This window comes from Marmota flaviventris, chromosome 19 (assembly GCF_047511675.1).
Source record: "Marmota flaviventris isolate mMarFla1 chromosome 19, mMarFla1.hap1, whole genome shotgun sequence".
Classification (NCBI taxonomy): Eukaryota; Metazoa; Chordata; class Mammalia; order Rodentia; family Sciuridae; genus Marmota; species Marmota flaviventris.
In genome coordinates, this window is record NC_092516.1 from 37,596,308 (window position 1) to 37,605,574 (window position 9,267).

A 9,267-nucleotide genomic window follows, 5' to 3' on the forward strand; every position below is an offset into this window, starting at 1 on the left:
AAGGAAAGGAAGCATGCCCGGACCCCATGGTGGGGATGGTTTCTACTGTGGGGCCAGGACTTGTCCACACCAGGAGGGCAGAGGCCCAGGCCTGGCAGCTGAGCCTCTTCTGGGGACTCTGCCCTAGGGCCAGCTGGGCTGTGGGGCTGGCTGGAGCTAATCTGATTTGCAGCCCCCAGTAGCAGAGCTGGACCACCAGGATCCACTTAACCGACATCCTGCAGAGGCCAGACACCCACCAGGGAGGCACCAGAGCCACCCCGCCCCAGATGGCCTTTGTGTCCCTAAGAATGGCAAGCTTGTGTGGGTGAGCAGGAGGTGGGCCGGCTCTGCTGGGGCCTGGCAGGCTCCAGGCGTGATCCCCTGCCCCAGTCATAACCCCAGGAATGGTGGGAAGGCTCCAGGCTGGGTCAGAGTCTGGGTGCTCCCTGACCTCACACTCTACCTTTGCAAAACGGGAGTGTTGCTTCCTTCACTCCCTCAAGGGTGGGCAGATATGGCATCGGGATAATCCAGGCTGCTCTGGAAGTCGGGGTGGTGTGGGGGTTATATCCAGGAATGATGTGCTCAGTTGCAAAGAGGTGAGCTGCCACTTCAGTACCTGAGTGTCGGTTCCACCTCCACTCACCCTTCCACCTGTCTGACCATCCAGCCATCCTCCTGCCCATTTTGCCCACCCGCCCACACCTTGCCTAAGCTTCGGCATGAAGGCTGTGCTTGGCACAGGGGAGCTGAGATGGGGCCTCAGATACAGCCTCTGGTCCCGGGGAGCTCACAGTCTTGTGGGAAGAATTCAACAGGCACCCAGATATTTTGAGGGCAGACAGAGGGTGGTGGGGATGGGAAGATGGGTCAGGCCCAAAGGTGCTGGGCCGGCCGTGGTGAAGAGAATACACCATGCGCCAGAGCTGGGGGAGAGGAGCTTCTGGAAAGCCTTCTGAAAAAGACACTGATGCCTCCCCTGGGGCTTAAGCTTTGGGTAGATGAAGCTGGATGGGGAGATAGCGGGTGGGACTGTCAGGGTCTGGAGAGGCTGAATTCTTAGGCAGGGATGTGGGTAGAACCACCATGGGAGATGAGGCTGGAGCAGTGAACAGGAGCCTCAAGTTCAGGCTCAGGATGCCATGGGAAGCAATAGGGAGCCACGGAAGGTTAGGGAGCAAAAGAGAAGTGGCCCAAAGTGCATTACCAAAAGAGAAGCGGCTGGGGCCAGGCTGGAGCCTCCCTGTCTGTCAGTCAGTTCTTCCAGGGAGGTAGGACGCTGGGAGGAGACTGAGGGCCCCCTCAGCCTTTGTTTTCCTCCTTCCTTCCTTGGGAGGCTCTGCCAATATTGGAGCTTAGTTTGGAGAGGATTTGCAGAGGGAGGCCTGGGTAGCTCAGGGGCCCCACTCTGTGGGAGGGGAGAAAGAGGAAGTGGGCAGGTGAGCCTGGGACAGGGTCTCGGTGCTGCAGAGCTGTGACTGCTGCCACCATAGCCTCTGAGCCCCTCTCTGTAGCAGGGTCTCTTCACACCCTTGATCTGCTGGGGCCGCCAGGGGGTCTAACCAGAGGTGATTCTGGTCCCCTGGGAAACATTTGACAATGAATTCCTGGAGATATTTTTGGTCATCCTTGCCACTGGAGAGGGCCCACTGTGCTAGCATGTACTAGGGAGGGGACAGGGATATTGCTGGACACCTGGACACCCAGGAAGGGCCCACAGCAAAGAACGCTCTAATCCAAAGGCGCCACTGGAGAGATGGCAGGGTTCTCCCACCGTGCCTGGCATGCACCTCGCAGTATGGCCCAAGGAGCGGCTGCTTCTGCCTTCCTGCAGGAGGTCACCCAAGGCCAGAGGATGTAGAAGGCAGAGGCTGCAGAGGGCAGGGCCATCAGGACAGTGTGGCGGCCCAGAACGGAAGGATTGCACAGGGGGCTTCCGGGTGATGGCCAGCAGGGGCAGGGAGGGACTGGGGCTGGGGCCAGGCTTCTGGGCAGTGCTGGGGCAGGGTGGAGGGGGGTTTGAGGTCACAGGCCCATCTCTGTCATTCCACAGTCTCTAGGTGGCCCCAGCCTCAGGCCTGGGGTGGAGGGAGGAGCCTCCTTGAAAGCTGTTTGCTCAGCCGGGGTTTAATCTCCAAAACAGGAAGGCTGCAGAGACAACTGTACTGAGCCTGCCAGGTTCAACCCCCGGCCTCCTCTTGCCTAGCCTCCAGTGCCCCCTCCTCCCGTAGCCCTGAGGCTGGCCTCAAGGTAGGGCACCCCATCTCCTCTGCTAACTGCGGGGGTGGGGGGTGTTGAAGCCCGAGGACAGGAGGGGCAGGAAGGTGGGGGGGGGTAGAGGGTCACCGGCCCAGCAGGGAGCCTCCTGGCCTCATCTTGCAGATGAGGAAGCTGCAGTCAGAGAGGGAAGTGGGCTGGCCTGGGTCACACAGTGGGCAGGGGGGTCTCCAGCGCTTGGGTGTGGCGCTGTCTGAGCAGCAGCTTGCTGGCGGGGAGGCCCCACAGGGCTGGGGTGAGAGGAGAGTTGGCCCAGGCCACAGCCCCCCCCTCCCGAGGAAGCCGAGGACCAGGCGTGGTTGGCCAGGCTTCCCTGCACCACCCCTGGGGTGGTTCTGGGTGCGACAGCAGGTCAGGCCAAGCAGAGCCCCGAGGGCCCCACCTCCCTGCAGCTGGGGCAGGTGGGCCTGACCAGACAATGAGGGCTGCCCCCCTTGGCAGGCCAGCCCAGTCCAGCCCCTGCCAGCCTCTCGGCCTTCCTTGGCTTGGCCAGACCATGACTCCCCAGGTCTCGCCCTCTGTGCTTGTGCTTCTGCCGGGAAGGCTCAGTGGGCCCAGCTTGGCCTCTGCTCAGCCACCATTTCCTCCAGGAAGTCCCCTCCCCCTCCTCCCTTTACCCCTCCATACCCTCCAGCCCCGCTCTCGTCTGGGGTTCAACCATGGAGGTCAACCGTGGCCCTTGCTAGAGGAGCTAGAAGGGCCTCCAGGAGCCTAAGGTCAAAGTCTCATTTCACAAATGGGAAAACTGAGGCGGGAGGGCGGCCTGCCTAGGCCACATAGCGTGTGGCATGTCACCCTGGGGAGTGTGCCTCGGTGGGCTCACCACATCCCCCATTCTCTAGGCACCCACAGTCAGAGGGCAGGGGCTCCGGAGCTCTCCTGAACGGGGACTACAGGACGCTGATTCAGAGGCAGGCTGGGTGGTGATGGTGACCTTGGGCTTCTCCCTGCTGTCCCTTGGCTCTGCCCAGCCAGGAGCCTTAGCAAGAGTTGGACAGGCCCAGTTCAAGGGGCAGGTGGCTGGCTAGCCTGCTCCAAGAGGGGTGAGGCCTGACCCCAAACCAGCCTACAGCAGGGCCTGTGGCATTTCTCTGGGAAAGGGAGAGAGGAAGAGTCCCTGTCCTGGGTGTGTCACAGGATTTCTGCCTGTTCTTTGCACCCAGAATCCAGCTGTCCCTGAAGCCACCCTTGGGGCTCTGTGGCCCGGGGCAGCTCTTCAGGTCTGGTGTGTCCTCAATGGCCGCCCTCTTTCCTGTCTGGTCCCCACCCACCATTGCTGTCACTCTATCCCTGCGACCCAATTTCCCTCCATGTCTCTGCCTTGGGGCAGGGAATGCTGGAGATAGTGTCCCCCTTTGAGGCAGGTCCATGATGGATCGGGTGTCCTGGGTGGGGCGGGCAGGTGCGTCTGCTGGCTGTGGCAGGGGCCACAGCTTTCAGGTCTTCAATGCTGCAGATTAAGTTCCATCCCCAGGGACCCCTGTTGTGGGGCCATTGTGATGGCTTGGGAACCACAGTGTCTCTTGGCCAGCCGGTGTGGCCCTGGCCAGGGCTGGGGTCCCAGCATCCTCTGGGCTGTTTGGGCAGCCTCCAGAGAAGGAGCACCTGGGGGCTCATGTCTGTGAACACCTGCTGCCACAGTGGACACAGGGCCTTGGGGAGCACGGCACCCCGCCTGGCTGATGCCCTGTCTTCTGCCCAGGAGCACTGTTGGGAAAGCATGGCTGCTTTGCAGCTCTAGGAGCAGAGCGTGGCAGGATTTTCAGTGTCCATCCTTGGTCAGTGCATGACCTCCATCCAGGCGCACAGTGGCCCTGACACTGCCCTCTGTCCCCTCCCTCCCCATCACTCAAGGCTTTCTGCAGCCGGGGCTGCTCCCCTTGGTGGTGTCCTCCCCAGCCCGCGCTCAGATTGTAAGGCTGGCCTTGGCCTCCGCCCCTGACAGTGTTGGAGGACAGACAACTTCAGATCCTAATCCCAAGGCTTTGCGTTTCCCCCCTGAAGGGTCAAGGGAGCATAGGACTGGAGGCCAGGTGGTCAGATGCCTCCCAGCACCCAGCCTGGGCCCCTCCTTCTCCCCTCACCCCCTCTGGGGCCTAAGACCTGCTCTTTGGCCCTTGTGCAGAAGCCTGGTGTCTTTCTCTTGGTGCCCCAAACAGAGGCGGCCACATATTTTATCATCTAAACTGGGACATTTTTGAGAGCCTGAGGGAGCTCTGCTAATAATGACACTTGCACGACACTGGGTGTGTCGGTGACAGAACAAAGACCCCCAGTACAAAGAGGCATGCTGGTGGCACACAATCCGTGTGCAGGAAAAAGCACTGTGATGGCTTGGGAACCACAGTGTCTCTCAGCCAGACGGTGTGGCACAGGGTGGCACCCAAGTGCACTTGTGTGTCCACAGGTGGTGGGGGGACATGGCATGCAGCCAGTCTGCACGTGGGGGCTGGCCATGTCCAGGGACACGTGTCTCCCCATGTGCAAACGCCTAAGCCCGTCCCATCAGCCCCCAGATGGCTCCTGCCCCAGCACAGCTGGAAACTCCGGAAGGAGGAGGCGGGTCCTGCTGGCCTCATCCTCGGTCTCCAGAGAGGTGGCCAGGACAAGGTGGGAGGTGGAGGCCGGGCTGGCTCTGGGGAGCCAGGGCTGTGACAGCAACCTTCGACCGAAGGTCTGTCCATGGGGAATGTGCTGCCTGGAGAGGCGAGGCCCCTGAGGCTGCGTCAGCTGCTCTGGAGTCCACCCTGACCCTCTACCCCTCCTCCTCCAGGCAGCCTTCTGTGACCTCTGCCCTGGCCCTCATTGCCTCTGCTGCACCCCAGGCCTAAGGGTGGCACTTCAGGGAGAGGAGGACTCAGCCCTCTCCTGATCCCGAGCATCTGCTGAATGGCTACTTCCCTGGGACTCCTGAGCGTCCAGTGGACATATTCCCTGAGGGCTCATTACCCTAAGGAACAGCAGTCTGGGCCCCGGACAGACAGGGTCTGCTTTGAAGCCCGGCCTGGTGACCCCTCCAGACACAAGGGAGGGCCTGGGGACAAGCCATGCTGAGGCCTTCCGAGGCAGCGGCTCGCTAGTAGGTCACAGGGGAGTCCTCAGGGTCACTTGGCTTGTACTGGGCAACCATCAAACCCTCCCCTTCCTGAAACTGGAATGTGATGGAGATGCTGGACCCACGTGCAATGGTGGAGATAGAAGGGGGACAAGGCACAGCCAGTCTTGCCGCTGGGACTCTCCTGAAAACGGAATTCTACGCAGGATCAGCAGGATCCAATAAAAGGGGTGTCATGAGGGCACCTCAAGGAGGTAACGGAGGTGCAAAGTCCCGGGGTCCAATGAGCTCAGTGGCTCTTGGGAGCATTTGGGGGACACCTCCCAGAAGCCAAAGCTACGTTGGCACGGATGATCACAGTTTGAGGGGAATAGGGGCTCCTGGGTTTGCGGTGGACGGGGCCAGGGCAGGGTGGAGATGGAGGGTCTCTCCCTAGAAAGCTAGAACTTGAGGAGACCAGTCCATGGGAATGGGGGAGGGGAGGGATCCCGTGGCTGGACAGCGGCAGGAGCTCCAGCTGGACCCATATCTGTTCTGCTCCTTGGGGAGCAGGGTCCCCTTCAGCCCCTGGACCCAGGAGACCTGGTCTACTGCAAGCCCCTGCCCCTGGACCCTCATGGGTCAATGAGCTGAAATCCGAAACTCAGAGGTCTGGGGAGTAGCCCATGTCGTGGAAGGTTGGGAGCTTGCCCATGAGACGCCCAAGCAGGCCCGGCCTCCCATCCTCCCGGGTTCTGACAGATGAGCCTCTTTAGACCCTCCCAGCCCCAGGGCTGCTGTGACAAAGTGCCACAAGCCAAGTGCCTTTAATAACAAAAATGGAGCTGGGTGCAGTGGCGCACACCTGTGATCCCAGCGACTCAGGAGGCTGAGGCAGGAGGATCCCAAGTTCAATGCCAGCCTCAGCAACTTAGCAAGAGCCTGCGTCAGAATCAAAGTTTAACGTCAGGCGGGTGGGGAGGACTGGGGATGCAGCTCAATGTAAAGAGCTTTCCTAGTACCATGAGGCCCTGGGTTCGATTCAATTCAATTCCTTTTCGAAGGAAGGAAAGACAGAAGGAGGAAAAGGAGGAAGGAGAAACACACACAAATTGGTCCCCCACCCCGTGTCCTAGAGGACAGGAGTCCAAGTGAGGGTGTGAGCAGGGCCAAGTCCCTCTGAGGGCTGAGGGTGAATCTGTCCCTGGCTGCTCTCTGGCTTCTGGTGGGTTCCTGGTGCTCCTTGGCCTAACTGCCTCGCTCCATCCTGTCTCCAGCAGGGTCCTCTCTGAGCCTTGTGTCCTTTCCTCACAAGGTCACTATTCATTGCATTAGGACCCACCCTCCCTCCAGGATGGCCTCATCTCAAGGTCCTTAACTAGTTACGTCTCTGGAGGCCTTTTCTCCAAGCCAGATCCCTTTCCAGGGGCTGGGACTTGATATATTTTGGGGGGGGGGGTGTCACAATACCCCCAAATGTCAGGGACCTATGAGGCCAAACTTCCCTCACTGCTAAATCAGTTTCCCTATCTGCACTGGTGTACGTGGGTGGGGGACACCGATTGGCATGGGGACCAAGAGCCTGGTCCCAGGCAGGGTTGGCGGCTCCAAGAGCAGGGAGCAGGCAGTGCCAGGCCTGCCCACCAGGAATGTGACCTGCAGTCCCCACCCGCACAGCACAAATGGACAGTTAACACCTGCCCCTGACTCCTGGCTGGTTCCCAGCATCCCAGGCCCCTGCGAGGCATGAGAGACAGAGGGTCGCATACAGATAGGCCAACAATCCCTCCCCCCCAGGCCTGCCCTCCCCCCTGTGCTAAGCCTTCTTGCTAGCAGGGTGTTTCGGCCCTCAGGCCTGGGCATGAGTGTGGGCGAGCGGCCACCAGGCCCTGGGCCAGCGAGGAGGCTGGGCTCCCAGCGCTTGCCCCCTCAGATTGCCCCACCAGCCGGAAGCCGCCTCCTGCAGTGTGATCACGCATGCCATGCCGGTGTCAACTCAGATGATCTTCCAGAGCTCTTTACAAGATGTGGAAACTGAAATTCAGCGGTCCTCCAGCCAGGAGGTGCAGCCAGGACTGGAAGCGAGGTCTGCGGGTCTCCACCTTCTGGGGGCTTCCTTGGCCCCCCAGCAGAGGCCTGGCAGCAGCTGCTCTGTCCCTCAGAAACCACCTGGGGGCTCAGCTTCCCTGTCTGTGAAATGGAGTCCTGTCTGCCGGCAGGACTCCCAGGGCCAGGGAGGGAAGGACAGTGTCCCTGGACATGGACAAAGGAGCTGAGGCCAGGTGTGCCTGGCCTGGTCTCAGGACCCCAGCTCAGCAGACACAGGTCAGGGCAGGCCCAGCCCAGCTGGCCTGCTGGCCAGATCCCTCCAGGGCCTCTGTGGGGAGGTGGTGGGAACGGGCCTGCTCTCTGCCTCCCAGCCCCCACGTGCACCCCCCTGGGGCCTGGTCAGCGGCTCAGGTGTCCCCGCACAGCAGGTTCCTCGTCTCTTCTTGTCCTCGCCTCTGTGGAGTCTGAGGGAGGTTACTCCCCAGGGGCCACGGGCAGCTCTGTCCCTGCTGGTGAGGACAGCAGGCAGGCGGGGTGGCCGTCTGGCTGAGGGAGGGAGGGGCCAGTCCTGATGCCATCTCCTCCTGTCCCCCAGGAGGCGGGACCGCCCAGGTGTATCCACAGGGACCTTCCCTGAGGCCCCTTCCCACGACCTCTGTGTCCGACCCCCCATGGTGTCTGGGTCTAGGCTCTCTTAGTCTGTAGCCTGCTCGTCCAGTCTCAGGCCCTTGGGTCAGGCAAGGCCAGGGGACTGTGGCTGCAGCTTGCTGACTCTCCACACCAGCACCTGAGAGTCTGCTGTCTCTGTTGCCCAGTTCTTCTTGGCAGGTCAGGATCCCCCAATTTTACAGGCACTGAAAGGGAGGCTCAGTGTGTGTGTGTGTGTGGTGGGGGTAGTAGGGAGGCCCTGCCTGCAAACTGCCTGACAGCCACTTCTTATCCACCGTGCCAAGCCTGTTTTGGAATTGACATTGGGACCTCCCTGGGAAACTGAGGCTGGGAGGGGTGACACTTTGCTCAAGGGTGTGCTTATCTGCCTTTTGGAGCCATATTGTTGGAGCTTAAATCTTGACTGTGCTGAGTGACCTCAGGTGAGGCACATAACCTCTCTGTGCCCCTCCCCGCCTTTTGATTCTCTCCATGGCCCCCTGATCTTCGTGGGGTCTGAGTCTGGCAGCACGGCCTGGTGGCTTTCATTCATCTGCATTGCTGCAAGTTGGGAAACTGAGGCTCAGAGAAGGCAGAGCCCCGGACGAAGCCCAGCCTGGGTTTAGTGGGTGCTGAGGAGCTGGTGGGTGGACTGGGCCAGGGGCTGGGGGTGGAAGGAGGAAAGCAGAGGTGGGGGTGGGGCCTGGGGCTCCTGGGGCACAGATCTGGGCCCTTTCCCAGATGGGTGGGCCTGTTCTGACTCGCCGGCTGGGCTCCAGGCTGGGGGCGCCCACACAGCGGCAGATCCCTGAGCCCCAGAGGGGCCTTTGCCAACCTCTGAGAGCAGCTGCCTGGCCCACTGCAGCTGCAGGAGGCTGGCAGCCAGTGGGGGCCGCTTCGGCTCACCTTCACCCCAACCAGGACCTGGGAGGGGGAGGCCGCCCAAGCCGGTGTCCACCCCAGGTGCAGAGGCCCTGCCCCTCCTGCAGGCTCTCTGCTTGCTGAGGAAGATCAACCCAGGGCATGGTGGGCTCAGGAGGCCTGGACCAGCACATCTCCTCATCCACTCACAGATACTGTGTCACAGGCCCTCGCTGGGTGCCCCTGGGCAAGTCTCTTGCCCTCTCTGAGCTGCGATGCCTTCCATTTGGCAGAGAAGTGCCACCCTCACGACTGGTCAGCTGAGAGTCTCCAAGAGGGCACAGGCTGGGGGCAGCCACCCGCCCCCTACTGTGCAGCCAATTGCAGCTGCAAGGTCGGAGCTTCCAAGGTCTCCC

At 61.3% G+C, this 9,267-nt stretch overlaps 1 long non-coding RNA gene across 2 annotated transcripts; it reads left to right on the forward strand.

Annotated features, from left to right (window-relative positions):
• Positions 1–2,014: 2,014 nt before the first annotated feature.
• LOC114078795 (uncharacterized) lies at positions 2,015–8,427 on the forward strand. Of its 2 annotated transcripts, XR_003580401.3 has the most exons (3): positions 2,092–2,232; positions 5,033–5,568; positions 7,147–8,427. It is a non-coding gene; the product is annotated as an uncharacterized lncRNA (long non-coding RNA). The 2 variants fall into 2 exon arrangements; XR_003580400.3 differs by lacking the exon at positions 7,147–8,427 and having other exon boundaries at positions 2,015–2,232; positions 5,033–5,572.
• Positions 8,428–9,267: the final 840 nt, after the last annotated feature.